We start from the raw sequence: 7,652 nt of genomic DNA, 5'->3' as shown, positions 1-7,652 counted from the left end.
AATAAATGAGTGTTCAAATCCTTTGTTTTAAAGAACAAACGTGCATTTCATTTGCAAAAGGTTTATATTATTGAGTCAAAAACCTTAGGGTTCTTCATAGAACCCCACTGAAGCTATTTTTCTAAGAGGTGACTACAGTTTTGTTTTAGTGTAAATGATGGTATGTGCAATGTAAGGTATCGTGATGGTAAGAACATTTAAGCCTGAAGCTTCATGTGATTTACACAAGCAGGACATGTTCCTTGATCAACATCCGTTGTTGTTCCTGCAACAGTATTTTTATCAACCAGTAAATGTTGTGCACACCTTCAGCGAAAGAAAAAATAATTGTACCAGTTAGGTTTAAAAATATATCTTTGTTTAAAAAAAAATAAAAAATCAACTTTGTCTCTAAAGGTTCTTAAGAATCTTAAGGAAGAAATTTAAACAAATCAGATCACTGGAAATGTTTAATTCCTATTCCTTTTTACTTCAGAGTTTTCCTATTGAATTTAAGTCAGAGATTTCCTATTGAAAACTTATCTCAATCAGGACCTAATCAGGACATTTTAACTGTGATACAAACTTGAACATTAACATCTGCAGAATGTCATTAATTTACACATCTTACTGGGGATGTTTTGGTGATGTATTTAAGATGAGAAATGTTTTAAAAGTTACAACTTGAGGATTAAAATGCACACAAGAGTTTGACATGTGGGGTGAATCAGACGAGTGAAGTTTACACAATAAAGCATGTTGTGGCAATAGTGTCATAGTAGATCTATGGGTAGTCAATTTGTTACATGAAAGCTGACTGCGCTCCTTTTCTTGGAAAGTTTAATTTAATTAATACTGCTAAATATATACACTAAAGTCTGGGGTCAGTGAGATTTTTCTGAAAGAATTTTTTAATGCTTACCAAAGTTGCATTTATTTGCTCAAAATACAGTAAAAAAATGTACCTGTAATGTAAAATACCTGTTTTATATTTTATTATATTTTAAAATGTAATTTATTCCTGTGATGGCAAAGCTGAATTTTCAACAGTCTCCAGTCTTCAGTGATCCTTCAGTAATCACAAGACACAATTCTTATTATCATTGATGAAAACAGTTGTGCTACATAATATTTTTGTTGAAACGGTAATGTATTTTTTCAGAAGAATTTGGCAATATTTGTAACATATTATTTTTGTAACAAAGTATTTATTGTCTTTTTTTCTCACAATAAAAGTAGTATTCGTTATATATAACAGCTTTATCTCGGCCAGTCTGTCAGAAGTTTGCTGCTGGCTCTTATATGTTTTAAACATGAGGTATAATTCATTTTGGGTATATCAAATGGACAGTCTTTGGTCTTTTTACTCTATTCCTTGTTCCAGAGCACATCGATTTGGCTAAGGGCAAAGTTAAAGGTGACCTATTATGCCCCTTTTGACAAGACGTAATATAATTCTCTGGTGTCCCCAGAATATGTCTGTGAAGTTTCTGCTCAAAATACCCCACAGATCATTCATTAGCTTGTCAAATTTGCCCCGATTTGGGTGTGAACAAAATCAAGCTGTTTTTGTGGGTGGGTTGCTTTAAATGCAAATGAGCTCGTGCTCCCCGCCCCCAAGCTCGCTCGTCATTCCAATACACTGAGGCGTACATAATAGAGTACCACATTTTTGGCAAAACCCAGAAGCGAGTTAGCATTTTAGGGCTTCCGGTTTCCAATGCCATAAAATCAATGGGTTTTTTGAATGGGTTTTTGCTAAATCGCCTGAAATAAGGTCTGTGGTTAACAAAGCCTCTAAATATTTTCACGTTTTGATCTATGACATAAAAGACACCAGTTATAACCCGCTTGTGATTTTTTTAAACCTTTACTGTGTCTTATAAACGGCCGTTGCTAACAAGTTGCTAAAATGGACTACTTCCTTTGGCAGGGACTTCAGACGTCATCATGACAAACAGGACATTTGGACAGCATTTCTCATGAAAAAGTGAATAAGTATTCATACACAGCGCAGATCATAATCAGCGAGCATGTTTTTAAATAAAGTTGTTTTTTAAATAAAGTTTGAGGACGCTTGGTGGTGACAACGTTGATCCGCGACCATGGTGTGCTGTAGTCCGTTTATAGCCTACTGTTAGCTTTTTATATCTGAAGACTTTATTTAGGCTTCAAACTGTATAAATGTTGTTTTAACTTGCAAAGATTATCTTGATAGAAAAAACATGTAAGTGTCATAACCCTTTGTTAAACACAGAGCTTATTTTCTGTGATTTTCTAAAAGTCTATGGGAAAAATGAATAGGCTTTCAATCAAGGGAATCCGTGTGCCGCTAACTTCCGGGTTGGCCTACAAAAACACGTCATCCCTGAGGTACTCTATACAGAAGCTCACACAGCAAATATAACTTGCAAAATGGATCATTACAAACTGTTCTTGGTGCAGCATATAACATAGTTATGACATGTATTTTGTGGATGTTTGCTAAAATACGATTCTGAATGATTTTGATAGCGTGTTGCATGGCTAACGTGGCCAAAGCTACACACTGTTGGAGAGACTCAATAAGAATGAAGATGCGTTTATGAAATATACAGACTGTAAGTGTTTTCGGGTTAAAAATTAAAATAACAAAATGGCTCTGGTCTCTGTGAATACAGTAAGAAACAATGGTAACTTTAGCCACTTTAACATGCTAACTAAACACATTCAGGAAGAAAATCGATCCATCTTTTAGAATCAATTTCTGTGCAAATCCTTTGTTTTACTGACAACTGTGTGAAGCATTCTAGTGTTAAAGGTGCTAAATAGGATGTTTTGTTTTATACATTTTTGCAATATTACTTGAAACTGTCTTTACTAACTGATAAAAGAATTTTTATTAGGTGCACTGAAAGTAATAATATTAATATACATCATCTGTGCATGAGGTAGGGCCTTAAAAACATCAGCCAATCGGCCCTCTGGCTTGTCAATCACTGCCGTGACGTTCCTTGTGAGAGACGAGCGCAGCTGCGCGCTCCAGTAACTTTCCACACTCCACAGGCGCCGCATATAATGTTTTTGTCAGGAGACAAGAGTAACAACTGCAGATTATGAGTTACCTGCAGTGAGTCCGACATAATGAATCCACTAACACGACACAGCGAATGCCGGTTTTTTAAATGAGCGCATGCATAAGAACAACCCCCCCTCCTTCACAGCTCATTTCAAAGGAACGCCTCCCAAAACTCGTGCACGAGTATTGGATCACGAGTGTTTACCACCGGCATTCGCTGTGTCGTGTTAGTGGATTCATTATGTCGGACTCACTGCAGGTAACTCATAATCTGCAGTTTTACTCCTGTCTCCTGACAAAAACATTGTATGCGGCGCCTGTGGAGTGTGGAAAGTTACTGGAGCGCGCAGCCGCGCACGTCTCTCACAAGGAACATGATGGCAGTGATTGACAAGCCAGAGGGCCGATTGGCTGATGTTTTTAAAGCCCTACCTCGTGCACAGATGATGTATATTAATATTATTACTTTCAGTGCACCTAATAAATAGTCTTTTATCAGTTAGTAAAGACAGTTTCAAGTAATATTGCAAAAATGTATAAAACAAAACATCCTATTTAGCACCTTTAAATCCTGTACTCTAACTAGCACTGCTTTTGTACTTTTGACTGTTTGCTTGTATTTATTTCCTATTGTAAAATCTTCTTTTATAATGGCTAATATTGTTTATTTAAATATTATTTTTCTATAAATGTGGTATTTGTCGTATTTGGTATTGAGAAAGGGTCCGGATTTCTACTTCAGTGAAAGTTACTTTATTGCACCATTAGATGGCAGCAAAGACCATCTTTATGAGTAGCAAAGACTTTTATATTGAAAGGGACTGAAACAAAGTTGTAAACAAGGATGTTGTTTTTACTTTACACAACTTAAAAGAAGCAACTTACAAATGCATTGACTAGCGCTGTCATGGGAAATCCCCCTTAACTGTTAAAAGCACAAAGCCAAAGATAATGCTTTTCCTTAGCAGACACTGATTTTGTGATTATGAATATAAGACTGACCTGAAGAATATCAGCTAGATGCTGCTCACTTAGTCGATCTCTCTCATAATGCTGTACTCTACATAATACGATTAGACTGAATGAATCAACCCCTTCATTGCTAATTCTAAAGTGACATTTTAGAATTTAGGCTTGGGCTCAGCTGTTAAACTGAAAATTTGAGATGTGAATCCATGGCAGAAGGAAGTAGTTCCACACAAAAGAAGATTTTTAAAGACACTCCGTTGTTGTTTCTTATTTGTTTCTCCGTTGTTGTTGTTGTTGTTTGTTATTTATTTATTATGCCGTCAAACTGTTTGTATACATGCAATATCACACTTGTAGCCATGCAATATGGCTCTGTATCAGCACAGCTATGAATGTCTATGGCCGAATCACAGCCTTGCTGATATAGAGTGATATCACATGGCTACTTGTGTGATATTGCTCATATATAGAATAAGGAGGATGTAAAGAAATTCCACAAAAAGTTGATTGGCTCTGGTTTGAACATGCATAAACACAAACAAGATTTGAGAACTTGGATGAAAGACAAGATTTTCAGTGAATACATTTTCAGTTTGTAAGAACGTAAGGAGACTTTAATACAAGGAGAAATTAATGAAATTGTTGTACCATAAAACTAAAGCTATTGAATCAAATGGGCAATGGAAAATTTCCATTTGGTCATCATAGACAACAACTCTTTGTGCTGCCTTCAAACAGCCAAACTTGGTGCAATTGATCAAAGATGAAAAATAAAGCCACTCCCCTGCCCCACCATTCAGACCAGTGTGCTCTTAATACCCATATACAAAACTACCAACAACATCAAAGTGTGGCCTTAGGGAGTGAGATGAGATCTGCATAACTGCTTTGACGGCTCTGATGAGCATGGTCAAGAAGAAGTTAAAGGGTTAGTTCACCCAAAAATGACAATTCTGTCATTAATTACCCTCATGTCATTCCAAACCCGTAAGACCTTCGTTCATCTTCGGAACACAAATTAAGATATTTTTGATGAAATCCAAGAGCTGTCTGACTCCTCCATAGACAGCAATTTAACCATCACTTTCAAGGTCCAGAAAAGTATAAAGATATCGTTAAAATAGTTCACATGACTGCAGTGGTTCAACCTTAATTTTATGAAGCGAGTCTCGAAATGTCTCGTTCACGCAGCAACTTTCAATAACGTTTGGAACACTATCTGTATGAACGTGCAAGGAGAATCAAGCCCGTATTCTCTTACTAGTAACCATGACGACAGTGATCAACGTAATATTAGAGATGGCAACGTCCATAAAACTGAAAAGTATTATCACCTTTCACATGACAATAGACTAACTGAACCGCGAGTTCATCCATCAAAACTTCATTAACCAACATCAGCATGTAAACACACGCGTGTCACGTCCTTTGCGACATCTTGCGCATGACATTTGAAAAGACACACAAAACTGACATGAGCCGCTCCGGTGGAGAACAGTGACTGGATCTAACACCGTAAGATGACGCACAGCTCACATCTCTGTCGCAGTAAGTTACCGAAAGTGAAACCACACACAAAACACAGACTCTCTCGCTCTGTATGACATGACAGACAACTAGTTGTCCAGTCCTGTTCCGTTCACACAGCGCGAATATTCAGAGAATGCAGTTGTGAGTCCTGAAAATGAACAGGTGTGAATTCGGTTATAGAATGCGGTTGTCACTCCCGTAAATAACCGTACTGTGTGTGAACGCAACCGTATTAAAGGGATACTCCACCGTTTTTTCATATTAAACTATGTTATTCCCTTAACTAAGACGAGTTGATACATACCTCTCTCGTCTCAGTGTGTGCACTAAATCGCTCTGTCTTGTGGCGAAACTTTGTTAGCACTTAGCTTAGCCCAGTTCATTCAATAGGGGCCAAGCAGAGAAGCTACCAAACACCTTCACGTTTTCCCTATTTAAATACAGTTACTCGAGTAGTGTAACTCGACCTAGGACGGTGACACAAAACAAAACGTTGCGCTTTTCTAAGCGTGTAAAATGGATAACTATATTGTATGGCGGAATACCATAGCAAGTGCTCGGGAGCACTTTGACTTGGCGCAGTAATATCTTCACTCGTGAAAAGTCCTCTCACCGGCCCCCACTCTCTCTCCTCCTCCTTCTCATTTCCGTCAATAGAACCAACATGACTTTTTACAGGAGAGGGAGCGGGGGCCGGACTGCGCCAAGTCAAAGTGCTCCCGAGCACTTGCTATGGTATTCCGCCATACAATATAGTTATCCATTTTACACGCTTAGAAAAGCGCAACGTTTTGTTTTGTGTCACCGTCCTAGGTCGAGTTACACTACTCAAGTAACTGTATTTAAATAGGGAAAAACGTGGAGGTGTTTGGTAGCTTCTCTGCTTGGCCCCTATTGAATGAACTGGGCTAAGCTAAGTGCTAACAAAGTTTCGCCACAAGACAGAGCGATTTAGTGCACGCACTCAGACGAGAGAGGTATGTATCAACTCGTCTTAGTTAAGGGAATAACATGGTTTAATATGAAAAAACGGTGGAGTATCCCTTTAAGGAATCAAATACAGGACTGACAACCATATTCTGCTGCTGTGTGAACATGGCCATTAAGGGGTCACAAATCTTCTCTCTTTTCTTTTTTTCTTCTTTTCCATTCAAAAATAGCCTTGTATTCTCGACGTAATCCCATATGTATTCATATGTATTTGACATAAAGTGTGGTTCTACCACACGTACAGCACTAAAACGTAAATGTATATGAATCTTTATGAATATTAAAATCGTGGCATAATATCTTGATTCTGTTGTATTGTCATATCAATGACATTATGTTTTCAGTCGCATTTAATACGCAGTTTAACCCACCCAAACAGACACAAAACCCAGGTAGAGCCTTATAATTCCCCCCATCTAGAAGGCACAAAGTCCAACATAAAAGGGCGGGAGGGGGCTTAGGAGGTCAGCGCAGGGCGAGTCCAGGAAAGAGTCGATAGCGGCAGAAACCAAGTAGGAATTAATAAGAAAAGGAGTCGGCTGGAATCCGCAGCTGTAAGGAACAAAGCGCAGTGATAAAGAACCGAAGTGCAGCTGAAGGCCTGGAAGTCCATGGCACAGACAAAGTGCAAGTGCACCCCTACATATAATGAAATAAAAAGCATAATTGGTGTCTGTAAAAGGATTCACTATACCATAATCTATGAGAGAAATTGGGATTGCCATCTTTGTCATAGGCGGCACAAACACCTGAGCATCACTAAATGATGTTTTATTAACAAAATTCGGGAGGAGCAAGTTCAGATAATTAACCTAATTAGCACAGGTGGAGAGCATTCAGTTAATCAACTCAAACAATGTCAAAGGTATAAATTCAGCAGACTGACTTCTTGTATCCACTGCACGGACCTGCAGGTTCAGCTCAGAGGGATCTCGCTCATGACCTTATGGGAACGAGACCCACTGCCGCCAGTGAGCCACTGGTGGGCCTTCCCCCTCCTCGGAATGAAGACGACTCTGCCTCTTGTCGTCGTCCTCGGCCTACACCCCATTCCCCCTCTTCTCGGACGAGAGCCGCTGCAGACTTCGTCTCTTTCGGCGCTGATGAGGAAGAGGTCTCCACGTCC

The sequence above is a fragment of the Chanodichthys erythropterus genome, chromosome 15 (genome assembly GCF_024489055.1).
Source record: "Chanodichthys erythropterus isolate Z2021 chromosome 15, ASM2448905v1, whole genome shotgun sequence".
In the NCBI taxonomy this organism is placed as follows: Eukaryota; Metazoa; Chordata; class Actinopteri; order Cypriniformes; family Xenocyprididae; genus Chanodichthys; species Chanodichthys erythropterus.
Note: the sequence above shows the minus strand (reverse complement) of the source record.